The sequence below is a fragment of the Schistocerca piceifrons genome, chromosome X, assembly GCF_021461385.2.
Source record: "Schistocerca piceifrons isolate TAMUIC-IGC-003096 chromosome X, iqSchPice1.1, whole genome shotgun sequence".
Taxonomy (NCBI): Eukaryota; Metazoa; Arthropoda; class Insecta; order Orthoptera; family Acrididae; genus Schistocerca; species Schistocerca piceifrons.
Genome location: NC_060149.1, coordinates 722,067,263 through 722,088,713, shown reverse-complemented (window position 1 = coordinate 722,088,713; position 21,451 = coordinate 722,067,263).

The window sequence follows — 21,451 nt, the reverse complement described above, 5'->3', positions numbered from 1 at the left end:
TCTGCATCAGAGATATGCCACATCAATAAGCTAACAGCTTAAAATTACGTCCCTGACTTCTAGAATACCGCTAGTTTTATCACATCTACCAGTTCCAGAGACCCTCCTTAGCTGCTAGCTGAAGCACCATCGTATGAACTACGGGAATTACCAGCACATAATAATATTTGAGATATTTTATTCACGCTCTGTCATGCAGACATGAAAATAACATCCCTCTGTTACGAAATCGGAACTTGTAAAAAATTCAAGAGAAGCCTGAAAGTTGAGGATTCTGTCACAGAATCCACCAACTGAAACACAGTGACTGTAAAATATTGTCGCAGTAGACGCTGAGTAGCGCAATCGCCGTAGTCTAGTACACTACTGGCCATTAAAATTGCTACACCATGAAGATGACGTGCTACAGACGCGAAATTTAACCAACAGGAAGAAGATGCTGTGATATGCAAATGATTAGCTTTTCAGAGCATTCACACAAGGTTGGCGCCGGTGGCGACACTTACAACGTGCTGACATGAGGAAAGTTTCCAACCGATTTCTCATACACAAACAGAAGTTCACCGGCGTTGCCTGGTGTAACGTTGTTGTGATGCCTCGTGTAAGGAGGAGAAATGCGTAGCATCACGTTTCCGTCTTTGATAAAGGTCGTATTGTAGCCTATCGCTATTGCGGGTTATCGTATCGCGACATTGCTGCTCGCGTTGGTCGAGATCCAATGACTGTCAGCAGAATATGGAATCGGTGGGTTCAGGAGGGTAATACGGAACGCCGTGCTGGATCCCAACGGCCTCGTATGACTAGCAGTCGAGATGACGGGCATCTTATCCGCATGCCTGTAACTGATCGTCCAGCCACGTCTCTATCCCTGAGTCAACAGATGGGAACATTTGCAAGACAACAACCATCTGCACGAACAGCTCGACGACGTTTGCAGCAGCATGGACTATCAGCTCGGAGACCATGGCTGCGGTTACCCTTGACGCTGCAACAGACAGGAGCACCTGCGATGGTGTACTCAACGACGAACCAGGGTGCACGAATGGCAAAACGTCATTTTTCGGATTAATCCAGGTACTGTTTAGAGCATCGTCATGGTCGCATCCGTGTTTGGCGACATGGCGGTTAACGCACATTGGAAGCGTGTATTCGTCATCGCCATACTGGCGTATCACCCAGCGTGATGGTATGGGGTGCCATTGGTTACGCGTCTCGGTCACCTCTTGTTCGCATTGACGGCACTTTGAACAGTGGACGTTACATTTTAGATTTGTTGCGACCCGTGGCTCTACCCTTCCTTCGATTCCTGTGAAACCCAACATTTCAGCAGGATAATGCACGACCGCATATTGCAGGTCCTGTACGGGCCTTTCTGGATACAGAAAATGTTAGACTGCTGCGCTGGCCAGCACATTCTCCAGATCTCTCACCAACTGAAAACGTCTGGTCAATGATGGCCAAGAAACTGGCTCGTCACAATACGCCAGTCACTACTCTTGATGAACTGTGGTATCTTGTTGAAGCTACATGGGCAGCTGTACCTGTACACGCCAACCAAGCTCTGTTTGACTCAGTGCCCAGGCGTATCAAGGCCGTTATTACGGCCAGAGGTGGTTGTTCTGGGTACTGAATTCTCAGGATCTATGCACCCAAATTGCGTGAAAATGTAATCACATGTCAGTTCTAGTATAATATATTTGTCCAATGGATACCCGTTTATCATCTGCATTTCTTCTTGGTGTAGCATTTTTAATGGCCAGTAGTGTAGTTAGCCGGCACGGTAGCTTAGCGTGTTCGGTCAGAGGGTTAGCTCCCCTCTGAGTTAATGGATCAACGACGAACTAAAACGGGTGTCTTGCGACATCCACCCCGAACAGATGCACCGAATGAAAACGAAGAAAATGAGATTAAAAAAAAAGTTATGATACTACATTGGGGCATGGAGGGTCGTGAGTTCAAAAGTCACCTCAACCGAAAAATTTTAATTCCTGTATTCGGGTCGAGTACATTCTAGAAGTAGCCACAAATGGCAAGAAGCATTGTACTGGAATGTTCTGTAGCTGTATGTATACCGTACGTGTTCTGGACGGCGGCAGTTCGCTCCGCGCTCTTGAATGTGCAAGTGCTGAATAAAGCTTCGTTAAGTGAAGTTAGTGTTCGTCATTGACCTACTTACACCTTCCTCTACATGACATTATAATGGTGGAGACTCTGGGTATTGGAACTTGTGATACCACTCATTATCGACGACACAGAGGCTCCCATCAGTCCACGACAGAGCCGCCGTTTACGTGGAGAGAATCCCGAGTTCGAACCATATTCAACAGATCGCAATCTATCGGAGACAGAAGAAGAAGAAAAGGACGTCACGATGACAGCAACTGTGTGCCACCACATGAGATATCCTTCCGGGTTGTCTGGTAAAGATGTTCAAGATCCAAATAAGTGGCTGAAGGTATATAAGCGTATAGCCAAATTTAACAAATGGGATTGACCACCTCGGACGATTTCCAACGTCTGCTAGTGGCAATAGACAGATTATTGTTTGCACTGACTATCTGACACGCTATTAATCGTGGAGGACATTGTACTACAACACGGTGCCCCAAGGTCGTTGATTATGGATCGAGGGAAAGTTTTTCAATCGAATCTTGTGACAGAGATTAACCATCGATGCAACATTACTCATCACATGACGGCTGCCTACCATCCGCAAACTAACGGGCTTACTGAACGCCTTAATAAGACCTTGGCCGACATTCTATCAATGTTCGTCAATGTTGAGCAGAGCAATTGGGATGAGGTGTTACCTTTCGTGACGTTTGCTTACAACACCGTCAACACAAGACACCACAGGACTTACGCCATTTTTCCTGGTGCATGGGCGTGAGGCGACGACGACGATGGACACTGTGTTTACGTTACATCCTGATAACGTGGATGACGACTGCATCGGCCAGGTGTTAAGCAGATCTGGGTAAACTCGGCAGTTAGCTTGACTCCGCATGCTGCAGGCTCAAGAAAACGACCGCCTTAGGTATGTCGCGAGCCACCGCCCTGTTATCTACCAGCCTGGTGACCTCGTCTGGATCTTCATTCCTGCTCGGAAGGTTGGTCTCTCTGAGAAGCTCCTCAGGCGCTACTTTAGACCTTATAAAGTTGTAAGACAGTTGTCTAATGTTACTTATGAAGTTGAAGATTTCGACCCCGACACAAGACGACGAATGATCAGAGATACGGTCCACGTCCTTCGAATGAAGTCCTATAAGGATCCTACAACCCAGGGTCAATTCGAAGCTCCACAGACAGGCAACAAGCGGAAAGGCAACGAAGAACGTAGCGGCAAGGGAAGTTCTAAGAAGATTACCGTCAGGGTGAGCATCAGTCATCGGGATTCGGAGTATGCAGGACCGATGACTCGTTTCCAGACTAGGAGGACGTAACACCGAGACACTGTTCTCTTAAGGAGGGAGCAATGTGCAGAATAAGCCGAGTAGCGCACTCGATGTTGTGTAGTGGTTATGACATTAGATAATTGCATGGAGGGTCGTAACTGAAAACTTTTAATTTCTATATTCGGTTCGAGTACATTCCAGAAATATTCACAAATGGTAAGAATCATTGTACTGGAATGGACCGTATGCGTTGTGGCCGGAGGCAGTTCGCTACGCGTCCGCAGCTCGTGGTCGTGCGGTAGCGTTCTCGCTTCCCGCGCCCGGGTTCCCGGTTTCGATTCCCGGCGGGGTCAGGGATTTTCTCTGCCTCGTGATGACTGGGTGTGGTGTGATGTCCTTAGGTTAGTTAGGTTTAAGTAGTTCTAAGTTCTAGGGGACTGATGACCATAGATGTTAAGTTACATAGTGCTCAGAGCCATTTGAACCATTTAGTTCGCTAGGCGCTCTTGTATGTGCAAGTGCCGAATAAACCTGCGTTAAGTGAAGGTAGTGTTCATCATTCATCAACTTCCTCTACCTGGCAATATAATATGGTTCTTCATGACTGAATGTGTTTTACAGCTTTTAGGCACTGCTGGTGGCCACACAGTGACTGAAAGTGATTTACTGTATTAAATGATTTCTAACCTCTTCGACTGAGACTGCCATTTCTCTTGTTTGCGGTATTAATACCTAACGTTGAAATGTGAATAGGCTTAGTCTGGTAAGTTCCATCTTCCATATTCGTTATACCGATGTATGGAAATCTGTGTGATGATTGAGCCAGTTTGCACAAATCTTTCAGTATCACGAGTAATGATAATGATGGCGACGAGTGAGCCATTGACACACATCTGATTTCATTTTACCTTTAGATAAGTATCTAGCTGCATGTTTATTTATTTAATGAGTTCCGCAACTCAGACAAGGATATGAATAGATCGGCAGACACGATCTGCCGACAATGCCGCTTTGTCCCTGTGGCGCCGGAAAGTCGCGCACAGCTCTAGGTACTTAACAATTATGGATTTCTTTTGTCACGATAGGACGAATTCTTAAAAAGCTCTGTTTGGGAAAAATGTTCTGCTCTGGCCAATGCGAAGTATATTATTTTATGAGCCACTATCAGTGTTAATAGGTGCCTCTTAGTAGTGCGTGTTTGCTACCGTGCTTTCAGAGAAAGCTACAGGAAGCTATCCTGGGCAAAACTTAGAAGTCTCGCTGTTTTCACGTGGGGAAGTAATGTGGCGGAGACTGTTACAGTTTTTCCCCTTTTTATGGGGCAGGAATGGCGCCATGCGGATATAAAACCAGGCGAACAACAAATTTCACTCTCGGAACTGGGGAAGACACCTCTTGAGTGGCTTAAAAATGCCTTAAATTCCACTGGACAGTCCTTGCACGAGTCTAACCATTGGTGGAGCGAAGTTTGTGCGGGCTTTTGCAGGAGGTAGCAGAGAGTAATTTAAAATATTGAGGGAGTTTCTTTGGGAGATGCGGAGGAAGACACTGTATCGGAAGACGCAGACAAGAGGCGTGGATTTCCATTCGAGAATCGGCTTGTCACTTCATGACAGATGAGTGGTTGCTGCCAGCAGAACGTATAGGAGGCAGGACTTCTTCTGAAATGTCGACTGTGGTGAGTATAGCTTACAGTGCGGTCTATTACGGGAGGAAAATAGGTGTTTTCGATTTGTTAGATGCTTGATTAGAGAAAACTACTTGGATTTTCGTCTTATAGCAGAGAACTCACCTGTGACCGAGTGCATTTAGATATTTGCATGTGAAGCCAATACTTTGGTTCCTGTATGATCGAAGCGATGATTATGCATCCAACACCGATTATGCATTTAAGGGGAAACCTGTCGTGATAATTGTAAATCCTGCTTTATCCATTCCTTGTGTGCCTGTCAGGTAGCTCTAACACTCCGTTAAACTGTCCCGATGCTCATGGTTTCTATTTCCTTTTGTTTCTGTATTTTATTAATCTCATTATAGTGTGCCTCCTTTCTGTGTGTGTGTGTTCGCAAACACGAAATTAAATTGGGAATTATTTGGCCTAATTTGTCAATTCAGTGTATAGAGAACCTTCACCGGTCATTACTAATTAATTATTTCGGAATAAATACACCTGTAACTCACGTGTGTGTATCTTTTTCCATTATATGATCCACTGCGTGACGAATACAATTATGTATCTGAATTCATGGGTAGCGATATGTCTCTCGATCAGTCCAGCCGGTACAGATCACAAAAATGCCCAAACGGTTTGTTATCTTGAGTCAGCATCTTGCAATATCTTTATTGATATATGTTATGAATCACTCACAGTTGTTGAATATCTTTATACGAAAGTTGACAAGAATGGAAATTTTATGGTACTTATTTATCACTGGGTTTCCTTCCTGACATCTTTTTCCTGTATATTCCAAACAGTAATGTACTCAAGAATAATCCCACACTTAGGTAGAAATAATTATTCAACACATCACAGTTTTGATTCAAGAAAGATTACTCGATTGCGAATGCTATTTATACATTCACTCACCAAGTATTGCTAACCTTAAATCACCAATTACAATTTCTTTTTTTGATCTTTCCAAGGCGTCTTATTGCATAAATCACGTTACTCTATTAGAAAAACTGAAGTTTTATTGAACTGACTGCTTTGCATATACCAGTCTGACCACACTAAACATACAGAACGTAAAAAGTTGTGCTGATTAATTGAAACGGTGTTGGAGAGGTAAAAAGCTTTAGCGACTGGGGAGAAATCACGAAGAGAGTCCCATAAGATTCAGTTAAGGTCCACTCTTATTCATTATACAGGGTGATCAATCCTTAACGCAATTGGATTTTGTTGCCCGGCCGGCAGCTAGCCGGTGGCGGCACGGGGTGAAGGGCGGGGGGGAGTATTTCCCCTCCGCTGCGAGGCCTTTGTTTGCGCAGGTAGCACGTGTTTGTTGGGCGACGCAATACAGTGTTCTGAGTGAAAGTCTTTCAAGTGAAATGGCGAAATACATGTATTCTATTCACCAAAGAATATTCATGTATGACTCATACGTTCGTACAGAAACAGCAGGTGCACTAAGGAGGTTATTTCAAGAGGAATTTCCCGTTGTTAAAGTTCCTAATCGGAGTATGATTCATCGATTAAAAAAAAATTCTTGAAACGGCAAGTCATCTTGACAGGAAGTATAAGCAGCCTCTGACAGTACTCAGAGAAGAAACTCCTGATAACATTTGGCATGCTCTGGAAATATCTCTTAGAAAATCAGTTCCACGTCTTTCTCAGCAAATGGGAATTTCCTATGGCTCTCTTCAAAAGGCTACACAGTTACTGGAGTTACAGGCCTATGAAATAACTGCAGTGCCAGAGCTTAAACTGGATGACACTGTAAAAAAGGTTGCGGTTTTGTGAATGAACTTTGAATAGAGCGCATCATGGAAAATTTGACCCTCGCCTAACATTTTTCGGACGAATCATGGTGCTACCTAAGTGCACACGTTAATTCACAAAATAATCTTTACTGAAGTTCTGAAAAGCCTTACGTAATACTCGAGGCACATTTGCACGATCAAAAAATAGGTGTCTGATGCGAAATTAGAGAGAATGAGAAACTTTAACTTTTTGCAGGAAGCAGTTAACAGAGAGGTGTTCGTGGAAACATTTTGCATCCTTCTTTTGGCCAATTAACTGAGAGGGAACGTGCTTCCGCGATCTTTCAGTAGCTCTCTGCGACGTTACATACAGCTAAATGCTCATTACGGGAAAATCGTGGTGTGTTTCGAGACAGAGTTATCACTAACAATATTTAACCCCCTGCTGTTATTATCTCTCGACGGATTAAAAGAGAAAGTGTACAAGTCAAATTCACACATTTTAGATGAATTTAAAATTAACATTCGTCAAGACACTGCTGCCATTTCTCAGAGGTAACTACACGAAAGGAGGCAGTTCCAGCATTTCCTTGCGTAATATACACCAGTAGTTCTCTTTTCTTTTTAAGTACAGATGTATGTTAGAAATAAGTGACGTAACAATCAGTCTTATATTTACCACATTCTTCCTGTCATCCGCGCAGCGGGCACAGATGTGGCCTCACCCGACCGGCCACAGTCGTGAAAGCGATAGCGTTAACGATTGATCACCCTTTGTATGTAAATTACCTTCCACTTAACATTCATCACACAGAAGTGGTACATTTTGCAGACGATGCTGTTGTTGTAACAATCCCGATTGGAGAGAAAATAACAGAATAGATTTTTCATGAGGTTTTTCAATGAATTATTAGCGGGTTCTCTGGACTGTCTCTGAAAAAAGAAACTTTAGTCAGTTCTGTACTATAAACAGATTATTGCCAACAAAAGACGCAGCGCACGAGCAGAAGTCGATAAATAGAGTACAATGCTCCAAATTCTTGAATGTATGATGAGAACTTGAACTGGAAGAAGGTTATCACTGACCTGCTCAAACAATTAAGTTAACCTTCTTCTGCGCTTAGTACACTTGTTAGTCTTGGAAACAAACGAGTCAACGATGGGACATATTTCGCATAGCTGAAAACCAGTAATATCTTGTGGAATATGTTTCTTGGGTTAACCATCATTTAGAAAGAAAGTATTGATTGCACAAGAGCGAGCAGTAAGATTTATACGTGGTTTTCACCCGAGGTCGTCTTGTAGGTAGCTCCTCAAGGAGTTAGACATTTTAGGTGCATAATCACAGTACATCTATTCGCTAATGAAATTCATGGTAAGTAGGAAGAGGATGAGGAGAGATTGGTGTATAACGTCCCGTTGACATCGAAGTAATTAGAGAAGGGCCACAAGCTCGGATTAGGGAAGGATTTGGAAAGAAATCGGCCTTGCTCTGTCAAAGGAACCATCTTTGATTTTGCCTCAAGTGATGTACAGAAATCACAGTCCATTATGCTTCATCATATGTAAACCATCGCATTTTGAGTGGAATAGTGACGACGAAACCTACAGCATTATATGAAATAATGACCTATATTACTTGTTATTAAACCTGTCAGTTGTACTGAAAGGAGTTCATAACACAGCAACAAAAGTCTTCATCATTTTTACAATAAACAGATTTTAAATATAACCTAAAATCATTTCTCCATGGATGAATTTTTATTTAAAACGTTGTAGCCGGAAAAAAGGAAACTAGTTTCTAGCTGTAGTTGCAAGAGCAGAACTAAAATCTTATATGCTACTTAATGTTAAAATTAATCGCGTATACATATGCTGTAAACTGACTCGTTCCACATCATTTCACACATCATTTCAACAAAAGATGTCGTGAAACGATGTGTGTAACATGTAATGACCTGATTAACAAATTAACAAATACACATAAAACTCGGCGCTCACATAACTGTAAGGAGAGGGGAAAATGTGCTCGGAGGGAGAATACCGATTCCGACTGTCAACCCGCCGTGTGGGATTCGCCACCCAATAATGGGCAACATTTAGATACTTATCCAAAAGAAAGTTAGACTCTTCCCATACTTACGTAATAATCTTATACACACATCAAACAATGTTTTTCATCACCCCGGTTCCCAGAACTCCCTTTGACTGCTCAGAGATGTCACTAAACCCGCCCAAAGATGTAAACAACTACGCATGAGCAGCGCCTATTAAACGTAGGGGGTCTGACAGCCGATCAGTTCCAGTCATTCCAACAACAAGGAAGTACACGACTCGTGTTGTCTGTAGTTCAACCATGCCTAGACGGTCAATACGGCGGTTCGATCGCGTACGCATTGTTTCTTTGTGCTACGAAGGGTCCTTAACAAGGGAAGTGTCCAGGCGTCTCGGAGTGAACCATGTCGATGACATGCCTCGCTCACGCCGCCCAAGGGCTACTACTGCAGTGGATGACCTCTACCTACGGATTATGACTCGGAGGATTCGTGACAGCAACGCCACCATGTTGAATAATGCTTTACTTGCAGCCACAGGACGTCGTGTTACGACTCAAACTGTGCGCAGTAGCCTGTATGATGCGCAACTTCGCTCCCGACGCCCATGGCGAGGTTCATCTTTGCAACGACGACACCACGCAGCGCGGTGTAGATGGGCCCAGCAACATGCCGAATGGACCGTTCAGGATTGGCATCAAGTTCTCTTCAGCGATGAGTACCGCATATGCCTTCAACCAGAAAATCGTCGGAGACGTGTTTGGAGGCAACAAGGTCAGCCTGAACGCCTTAGACACACTGTCCAGCGAGTGCAGCAAAGTGGAGGTTCCCTGCCGTTTTGGGGTGGCGTTATGTGGGGCCGACGTACGCCGTTGGTGGTCATGGAAGGCGCCGCAACGGCTGTACGATAAGTGATTGCCATTCGCCGATCGATAGTGCTACCGTATAGCCAGCATATTCAGGAGGCATTCGTCTTTATAGACTACAATTTGTGCCCCCATCGTGCACATCTTGTGAATGACTTCCTTCAGGATAACGACATTACTCAACTAGAGAGGCCAGAATTTTGTCAAAACATGAACGCTATCGAACATGCCTGTGATAGATTGAAAAGGGCTGTTTATAGGTGACGTGACACACCAACCACTCTGAGGGATCTAAGCCGAATCGTCGTTGAGGAGTGGGACAATCTGGATCAAAAGTGCCTTGATGAACTTGTGGATAGTATGCCACAACGAATACAGGCACGCATCAGTGCAAGAGGATGTTCAAATGGTACAAATGGCTCTGAGCACTATGGGACTTAACATCTTAGTTCATCAGTCCCCTATAACTTAGAACTACTTAAACCTAACTAACCTAAGGACATCACACACATCCATGCCCGAGGCTGCGACCGTAGCAGTACCGCGGTTCCGGACTGCAGCGCCTAGAACCGCACGACCACCGCGGCCGGCACAAGAGGACGTGCTACTGGGTATTATAGGTACCTGTGTGTGCTTCGATCTGGACCACCAACTCTGAAGGTCACGCTGTATGGTGGTACAACATGAAATGTGTGGTTTGCATGAGCAATAGAAAGGGTAGAAATGATGTTTATGTTGATCTGTATTCCAGTTTTCTGTACAGGTTCCGGAACTCTCGGAACCGAGGTGATGCAAAACTTTTTTTGATGTGTGTATAAGGCGACACACGCTCGTTAGAAAGTTATGGAAGTGAAGGATGCGAGGAAGACTAAAAGAAAAGAAAGACGTAGTCCGTCATAAGGACTAGACAACCGCAAAATACGCACGTATGCAGCAGGAAGTACGGTGCTGCAAAACCATACACCATTCACTGTTTGGCAACCAATTTGAAGCGCAAAAACCCTGTGCAAGGCTACGCAATAAGTATAGTCCATTATCCTGAGAAGTAGTTTCAGGTACATTAGCCTTTTAGTCCTTAATAACCAGTATTCCGATATCTTTTGAGCAGCAAGATTTCGGTCTAAACTGCTTTTCAGACATAATTACAAGAAAATAGGGCAACTAAAAGCACATACTTCAATTCCATGAGAAGGATACCAAAGGAAGTATACATAATTGCCAGCTGCGGAGATCAAAATGGCTGTACCGGGTGATCAGAAGGTCAGTAAAAATTTGAAAACTTAATAAACCACGGAATAATGTAAATAGAGAGGTAAAAATTGGCACACATGCTTCGAATGACATAGGGTTTTATTAGAACAAAAAAAACCGAAGTTCACAAAATGTCCGACAGATGGCCAGATGGCGCTGGACAGCAAAACGTCAGTAAATGCTACCGTGACGGGTGACAGCTACGCAGATATGTTACAGAATCGCATCATCCCCAGCCTGGCTGATAAACACCTGCTGGAACGTACAATGTTTATGCAGGATGGCGCTCCACACCACATTGCTAGACGCGGGAAAGATCTTTTGCGTGCGTCGTTCGGTGATGATCGTGTGCTCAGCCGCCACTTTCGTCATGCTTGGCCTCCCAGGTCCCCACACCGCAATCCGTCCGATTATTGGATTTGGCGTTACCTGAAGTCGCAAGTGTATCGTGATCGACCGACATCTGTAGGGATGCTGAAAGACAACATCCGACGCCAATGCCTCACCATAGCTCCGGACATGCTTTACAGTGCTGTTCACAACATTATTCCTCGACTACAGCTAATGTTGAGGAATGATGGTGGACACATTGAGCATTTCCTGTAAAGAACATCACCTTTGCTTTGTCTTACTTTGTTATGCTAATTATTGCTATTCTGATCAGATGAAGCGCCATCTGTCGGACATTTTTGAACTTTTATATTTCTTGGGTTCTAATAAAACCCCATGTCATTCTAAGCATGTGTGTCAATTGGTACCTCTCTATCTACATTATTCCGTGATTTATTCATTTTTCAAATTTATACTGACTTTTTGATCACCCGGTACATTAAAACTTAAAAACACACGAAATATTCTCGATTATAGGCACGTGGCTATGCAGATTATTTTTCTACTTTCCTACTAACACTGAAGGCACTCACTTACGGCGAAATTTAAAAACCAACATGGCTTGCCCTGTAGCGACGTATAATGTTCCTCAGCTGAGAAAGCTATAAAAAATTATCTGCTCAACACGTGTTGACAGGGTGCATAATCAATTTAATTTATCTGCTTTCTAGCAATAACTACTAAATGAGATGTTTTTGGATAGGAATTATGTTCTGTATTGTCACTTTGTCGAGCAAGATTTCACTACCAAGAGCAGCCTGGTATACAGTGAAACGTTTCCATGTGAGTCTTCTCATTGATTTTGGAAAGCAAGCTTCGTTTTTGCTACAGTTCTTAACGACCAAAAGGTTCGGTACGACTATGCCTGGAGAGGAAAATGGATGAGAGTGCGTAATATTACAGCAGCGTTTCAACGCCAAGGGAGAATGTCTTTTTTCAGTTTCAGTTTCGTTACTATGTTGTGTATGTACTTGTGTAATCCGTTACCATGTATTCATGTCACATATGTCCTGTCCTCACTGTCGTCTGCTAGTAGGAATGTGTGGTTTTTATGTAGATGGAACTTCGGGTTTTCTTAGTCGCCAGGAGGTTTCCTTGAGTGTTAACGGTATTTTAGCCGATCTTTGAATACGGCCACATTCAGTCAGAGAGGCATTAGTGACCACTGGCCAGCGAGCCCTGGCGGGTTTCTGTGTAGACACCGCCGCCGGAACAGGTTAGTTTTATTCTTCTCTATGACGCCGGTGAGTAAGGATGCTCTGAATAATATCTCTAGGTGCTAAGTTTAAATGTGTAATAGTTACCTTTGTTTGAATTTTCGGCGGTCACTCCGGGTGTGACACTCATAAACATACCGCACCATGTATTTCAGTTAGAGAACGATGTTAAATTCATTAGTGTTCAGTTTATTCGATGAGATATTTTGTGCGACTGGAACTTGGCGTAGACGAGTGGTTCCGCCACGTGATGTAAAGCTGTAACTACTTACGTGTATCATGTACGAATGTGTCATGTACTTTGTGGAATGCTTGCTATAAATCTCATTTAATTTACCTTCTAATATGTGTTTGATTTCCACGGAATTAGTAGCCCGTACCCTGCTACACCACGTGCGATTTTTTGCAAGCCATGAGGCTCCAATTCGACATAAACACCTCTAGTTTTCGAATTGAATACTCAGTTTCATCGCGGAATAGATGTTCTCACGTTTGGTAAATTATTTACAAAGTTACTGTGTTGGACGGAATTTCGGACATGGGCTTTGTTCTCTGGAACTGATCATTAAAGCCAGTCACACTCTGACCCAGCGAAGATACATGTGGAGTATGGAAGGTTTCTTCTAAATTGTCTCTTATGTGGTGTGTTCAATATGAAAGTGGTATGTGTCATCTTGATAATTTGAAATCAGTAATTTAGCAGACTTGACCCAATACGTATCGCTTCAGTTGTTGCTTTATATAATGTATCATGTGTTGAGATTCAGGCATCAGCATTCCAAGTAACTGTGTCTGAACTTAACATATGTGATTTTAATGAGCAAATAAATGTTAATTATTTCTAAATACATTGCTATTACATCTCACAGCGCCATTCCACTTCCTAGTCAGGATCCTTAAAATAAGTTAGTTTGCACCTCTCCTTAATAATGTTTCACAGAAATTTATCATGGTTATTGTATATATCCAATGTATGGATTGGTATTTTATTGAATCATAAAAAGATATGTGTGGTGGCGCCTTTTTATCACTTTAATTAATTTATACTTAAATAAATTTGGACCACTAATCAGAAATTTCGTGTTTGGTGGTTGTTCGAGGAAAGCGCTGGTAGGTATTTCGTACTTGGAAATCAGGAAAGAGATATTTCTCGAAGCTGATACTACCAGTACCTTGCAGTAGTACAAGGCGACAGGTATCATTCATAATGGCGACCCTCTGTTAGAATATCGGTTACGCTGAATGGGGATGCGGCGCTTTTGTTTCAGGCGGAAGAAGGAATTTGTTTCCACCTTGAAAATGGTTCAAATGGCTCTGAGCACTATGGGACTTAACATATGTGGTCATCAGTCCCCTAGAACTTAGAACTACTTGAACCTAACTAACCTAAGGACATCACACACATCCAAGCCCGAGGCAGGATTCGAACCTGCGACCGTAGTAGTCACGCGGTTGCAGACTGAAGCGCCTAGAACCGCACGGCCACACCGGCCGGCTTCCACCTTGAGAACTATATCATTTGCTAGTCGTGTTCTATCACGCACTGAGATAAACTAGTCTGTGACGGAACTCGAATGTCATGCGATAGTCTGGGCATTTACCAGAATCACTTACTTCATGTATGATCGCAATACTAAGGTATTCATGGTCCACCGTGTTCTGCAATTTTTTACGTCGGCGAAGCTAAGTCTTGGGAGACTGGCTTGCAGGGATCTATATTTACAAGAATATCAAAGCACGATCCAGTATATTCCGGATGAAAAGAATACAATTTCCGATGCACTTTGACGGGCATCTGTAGTGCTGCTGCACGGGGAAGATGATGATCGGGGGGGGGGGGGGGGGGGGGGAGGAGGGGCGAAACTTCAGCATCTTAAGAACGTAGCTTTCTACAATTTTATTATCATGTCCTTGTGAAATGTTAGTCGGGAGCAAGACAAGGACCCGATACTGAGAAAGGTGAAGGAAAGGTGGAGATAGGAACCAAGCGGTTATTCTACAATGTCATTTGGTGAAAGACAATATTCTTTTCAGAAGGCGGAGTCTAGAGGACTGGAGGTGGTTATTGGTGATACCAGACGAACTAGTGAATAAGTTAGTTTGGTACACTCACGTAAGTTACGGTCACTTGGAGCGAGAAAGTGGTTCCAAAACCTGCGTGACACAACCTATTTCAAAAACTCGTTGAAGAGGATACGGCGTATGTTAGTGTGTGCTAACCTTATCAAAAGATCAAACAACCCAGTGTGTCATATGCCGCATTGTCCAGTCATTCCAAGTAAATTGCGAGACTTCGCTGCGGTTGACCTATTCGGGCCAATAACGCGTACCAAGTCTGATTACTCATATACTTCTGTGGCAGTGGAACTGACGTCAGAATTTGTATGTCTCACTCCATTGCGAAGGACAACAGGGAAATCTCTTGCTGCGGCATTCGCTAAGAACTTCTTGCATAAGGTCGGGCCGGTGAAGCAAGTTATCTCCGATAATGGGCTGGAGTAACGGTCACAACGTTGGTTAAGGAAGCTGAGAAGGAGAAGGATAAAATCGACCTTCATCTAATTGTGGGTACGTAATGTAGGTTTTACTGCCTTCGAAAACAACACGTGGGATGTGTATCTCCAGTCTTTCTAAAAATCGTGAATGAAATGCGAATGCGTCTACGATGTTACTTCTTGTCTTCATGTAGAAAAGTGAGGAGCCAGCTAGTAGGATAAAAGAGACTGTACCTTGTCCAACAGAACGGAGACTCTGGCACAAGGCTGTCATTGAAGTGGCGGAGTCTTGGTGATGTGTGGTCGACATGAGCCACATCCAGATGGAGGACAGACGGCAGATTTAAGAAGGTAACTTACGTCGCAGATGAACAGGCAACAGTCGCTGACAACTGCACACAGTCCTCGCACTGTCGCCCAAGCATCTCACATGGAAGTCAACCCACATACCCCCACCCCATCAGTTTTCCAAAGTGCTACGAACATAGAATGAATCTCGTGTTTTTTCTTTCAACATGAGTGAAAATTGTCTAATGAAATTTTGTATAGTGTTTTTTTTATCATGTGATGAATTAACTTTAATCTACATTATTAACTTAGATGTAATGTTCGTAGAACGCTCTCCTTAAAAATTCTGTGTGCATGACAGCACGACTAATCAAAGATCGTCAGTGATTTACTTGTCTAACGTTCCGCTTGTAAAACACACGAACTTCAATCATTTGGCCAATTCACGTGACCACATTTTTAGCACTATTAACCCATAACTAGATGTCCCATTCTGAAAAATATTAATTCATCTGAGACTGAATGAGTTAAGGTTCTGGGATAACTCAAAGACAGCACTTTAATAAACATAACTCCCGGAATGTGAGGAAAGATATACTTTATGTCCTGCACACAAATATGTTATGACATAATGTGATGAGGGGATACATCGGCGTCTCATAAAAAAATATCAATCAAAATGAAAATATTTACCAAATGAGTGGTTACTAAATATCTGAAGAGGCACAAGTTTGTGCTTTAGACAGTAATCCTGATACAGATACAATCAGTAAAAGCAACAGACTAGGATTAAATAACAGTTCTCTGAATAGCTTGTCGTTTAGGGATTACCAGTTACACATCGGACGGCAGCAGTCGCTTTACGCTAATGCAGCTTTCATGGGATTATTGTACCATGATTAATAGTAGAATGATAGAGAACAATCGGTACACATCAAACGGTGGAAGCCAATTCACGTTAATGCAAAGTTCATGGGATTACAGTAATGCGATTAATATATAATGTTTTTGGAAGGTGACTTCCAACAGCCGTTAAGAAATGTATAAAATGTATATTTGAACCATCAGCTGTTTTTATTTTAAACCCAAATTCTACCAGTTTCGGTCTTGGGCCATATTCACGGATGAAGGGTTAAAATGGTTTAAGCCATCATATTGCATTAGTCATCACTTAAAATGTGTAGTGCATGCCATGAATGTAAATATATGACACAGGACTCTTAAAGTAAAATGTGTCACACATTTATTTGCATGAAAGTACTGATCTGTATACGTTTAGTATTCGGAAGTTCGTTTTTTTAAGTCCTCTGTCATATATTTACATTTATCACATGCACTATACAGTTCAAGTAATGATTGATGCAATATGGTGGCTTAAACCATTTTAGCCCTTCATCCGTGAAGATGGTCTAAGACCGAAACCGGTAGAATTTGGCCGGCCGAAGTGGCCGTGCGGTTAAAGGCGCTGCAGTCTGGAACCGCAAGACCGCTACGGTCGCAGATTCGAATCCTGCCTCGGGCATGGATGTTTGTGATGTCCTTAGGTTAGTTAGGTTTAACTAGTTCTAAGTTCTAGGGGACTAATGACCTCAGCAGTTGAGTCCCATAGTGCTCAGAGCCATTTGAACCGGTAGAATTTGGGTTTAAAACAAAAACAGCTGATGGTTCAAAAATGCATTTTATTACTACAATACAATACTTCGGTGTTAAGTATCTCGAGAACTGACTGAAAACAAACTTAACAGTGGCAAATTGACTTACAGACACTAAAAGACACGCTTGCCAAATGCATTCGTGACTGAATAAGTAGAATAAGCAACTTTAAACATATAAGTCTTATATATGGAGCACAATTTAGATAACGCCTCAAAAGGACAGGCAATAATTGCGTATGCAAAGATTCTTTTTAAATTTGACAACCTATGACCAGTAAACAACACTTATCTTATAAATATATCTGAGCTCCAGGCGCCAGGCACAGACACGAACGTCGTACACAGCAGGCAGTATGGACAACAGCCAGATATCGCGCTCCACGATCAACTGTCGGTCCGACCCATAGTGCGAGGCATATAAGTCTCAGATCGACTTTGTCTCACATACATTCCCTCAAAGAGTATTAACTTTAAAACAGACAACTGTTATTTGGTGTACATGGAGAATAAACGGAATATTAGAGTCAGTAGTAGGGAGTTGGTGGCAAGGGTACAATTTTGATATCAAATTGATATGTAAATTAATTAAATTGATAAATTAATCACCGCCATCCCGGCCCCCAACCACGCCCACCCCCGCCCCCCTGATATCACGTGTTTTTCTCAGCCTGCACGTGGGGCCCAGCCCCATACCCTCCACCATCCCTCCCCAAATCTACCCTATTCGCAGATGTTTCGAATTTTGGCGACAATTCGGAATTTTCGCTGCACAAATCAATTGTCAGTTCAGAGGACATAATATTAATGGAAATTGTTGATGGAAATTGTTTATAAAACGGGAATAAGTGGTAGTAATCGAAAAAAAGAACAATTCAGAGAACGAAAGATCCGAGAATTATGCTCTGAGAAGGACATAATTTGCGTTTTGGAGGACAGCGATACTCCTGTTTAGCTTCCGATTGCTTCATTGCTTCGTATATTGCGATCGCAAAGTCATTAAGACGCGCTGAGGTGCTCTGCAGGTCTCGAGTGCAGTACTTCGGTGGGTGGCTCTGTGCAGCCGCCAGACACCCCACCCCCCGCACCGCGCATCGGGTAGCTTTCCCTGGCTGATCCGTGAGGCGGCCTCTGACGCCCGCACCCTGACCAGCTGTGGGCCTTTTCACATGAATGGCGCCACGCCACGTGAGCTCGTAACTCTCAGGCGGCCTAAAGACACAACGGCGACACATGCACCGCTCGGCCACACGTCCGGCTGCCTACTGATGACCACTTGTCTGCCTCCGCCATGGAGGCAGCAGCCAGCAGTTGGAATTGGTGTACAATGCTTTACCACCAGCGACAGAGTTGTTTTCGAAGGTTAGCGTCTTCCCCTACAGCTCTGTTCTAAGGAAAACAGCAACATATATTTCGATGGATGAAACTGGTATTGGGTATGTCAGACTATCCACCGGTCTCAGACTGAACAAAGAGTGTTTCTCTAAAGCTAACAGCTGCATCCCATTCTCCATCCACTTATTGGCAAACACAGGATGTTTTCAGAAAGGGACCTCTGCTTGTTTCACAGATTTTTTTGGTCTCCTATAGCAACTGCCTGCACCAAGAAGAAAAAGAATGCAAGGTTAGTGTCTTCCCCCACAGCTCTGTTCTGAGGAAAACAGGAACATATCTTTCGAGGGAGGCACCTGGCATTGGGCATGTCAGACTATACATCTGTCACAGAATGAACAAAGAACGTTTCTCTAAAGCTTGCAGCTGCATCCAATATTACAGCCATTTGCCGGAAAATACAGCTTGTTTGTTTCTGATCTTTCGTTCTCCCCCCCCCCCCCCCCAGATGTACTATTGTCGAAATAAATCTAGGGTGAACAGCCTGGTATGAGGGAACGGTGATGGACCTTAGGTACAGAAGAGACTGGAACAGCACATTACGTCCACATGCTAACACCTTTTTATTGGTCTTTTTCACTGACGCACATGTACATTACCATGAGGGGTGAGGTACACGTACACACGTGGTTTCCCTTTTCAATTACGGAGTGGAATAGAGTGTGTCCCGACATGTCAGGCCAATAGATGTTCAATGTGATGGCCATCATTTGCTGCACACAATTGCAATCTCTGGCGTAATGAGTGTCTTACACGCCGCACTACAGCTGGTGTAATGTCGCCGCAGGCAGCCACAATACGTTGTTTCATATCCTCTGGGGTTGTAGGCACATCACGGTACATATTCTCTTTTAACGTACCCCACAGAAAGAAGTCCAGAGGTGTAAGATCAGGAGAACGGGCTGGCCAATTTATGCGTCCTCCACGTCCTATGAAACGCCCGTCGAACATCCTGTCAAGGGTCAGCCTAGTGTTAATTGCGGAATGTGCAGGTGCACCATCATGCTGATACCACATACGTCGACGCGTTTCCAGTGGGACATTTTCGAGCAACGTTGGCAGATCATTCTGTAGAAACGCGATGTATGTTGTAGTGCTCTCCGATACACACGATCGGACAGCGGAGGAGTGGTACAAAAGCGTCAACTTTAGGTTACAATATCTCCGGATGTAATTAACATTTTACAATGCAACAAACGGCTCTGATTACGTATTTGTTTATATGTTCAGATGTGCTAACAAAACTAACGTGGTTCCATTTAAAAAAACGTAGGTTTGTGTTAAAAAACATACTTCCGTGAATTTTTGTATGGTTTGTACTAAACAATTACACTACCCCTCTCCTCACGTTCGGTCTGTGGAATCGGTTCGTCAGTATTTGCTGTGGTTTACGAAATATATCCAGCGGTAACGTTAGGTGACTCACCCTGTATAAAGCCCAACCCCCACCACAATCATCATCACTCTTTGACAGTGCATACTTATAGCAGTGTGATTCCAGCACCATGAAACGCTCAGCCAGCAGTAACGCCAGGCGCAGTGGGGGGTGGGAAATGGCTAAACTTGGCTCAATCGCCATTAAGTGCTTATCAAGAAATTTATGAGTTCAAATTGCGACAGTTATAAAATTTGTTAGCGAAGTATTCAAAATTTTTCGAGATTGTGATACAAGTTCATAACAAGTGGTTATAAAAGTTCTTTTTTCTTACTTTTACAGCATTCATTTCCGAAATGTTGATGGAATTACAACGCCAGATGATAGCTGAAAGTCTCCAGCAAGCAGAAGAGGTTGTGCAACCATCATGTAAGTACATCTCAAAATTCTGTGTGTGATAGTGATATGTTCAGAAAACGTCTCTTAAAGTGTTCAAATAGTAACAAGTGCTTATAACATTTCTACTGTTGTTCTAGCATTAGCGCAGCAGCAGCTGGAAGCTGAAAGTCCCCATCAAGTGGAAGAGCTTGTGCTACCATCATTAAACATCTCCAAATTCTGTGTGGTAGTTTACATGTTCAGAAAACACCTCTTGATGCATTCAGATCGTAAAAAGTGTTTATAAAATTTTTGATCTCGCTGTTGCAGCATCAGAGCAGCAGCTGGTGGTCTTAGAGCTGTTGCTGCTGGAATCTGAAATGCAGCAAGAAAGTAAGTACAGTTATAATCTATTGACAACAGACTTTTTTTTCGTCATATACAGTTGCGTGAGGTATATAATTCATTGTTGTACATGTTGCTACTGCTCAAGAGGAAAACGAGATTTTGGTAGGGGTATGCGTCAAGAATGATGACCAGGAGTCACCACTGCCATCTGGTATGAACTTTTTTACTTACTTATTTTTTGTAGCTATAATCATCTCGCTGTACTCAAATCCAAAAAAAATTTTTGTTGTTGTTTTCTAATAATCAATATCTTATTGTAAACGACTTCTGTGAGATGGATCGATGGCGATGGTGATATGCTTCAGTGGGAACGTGAGATGGTGGCTACTGAAAGGCTGTGCGATCTCTCCCTTCTCGAACAGGGGATGGAGATATTTGGTTGGGTGGGAGAACTACCAAAAAGATCGACTGATCTGCTCAATCCTGGGGCCCAGAATGTAAAAGGTGATTATAATGTGACCATCATCGTTAAAGCATGTACCTATTATTCAGGGATGGTGATTTGCTGAATTGTCGTTGTTGGTTTACAGCATGTCTTAAAAATTCTTGAGTATTGTGCTTAATTTTTTCCCATTTTTTTGCATGTTACAGAGGTGACACCAACACTGCCATGACAAGAGCTTGCTGCGCCACGTGCACCTAGAGTGATGGTTGTGGGGGTGTCAAACATACACCCAAGTGGTGTGCACCACCGTGCAAAGCGCCACTCTTTGCCGCGCGGGAATGGGCTGCGGCTGCTGCAGTGTCCGTCTCTGAACCAATGCATATCATCTGGTATCCGTGGATGGTTCAGTCAGAGCAACGATCTCCCACCACCCAGGCTGGCGACGATGAAGGCTCAAATATGCAAGAGCATCAAGGAGCGCCCTG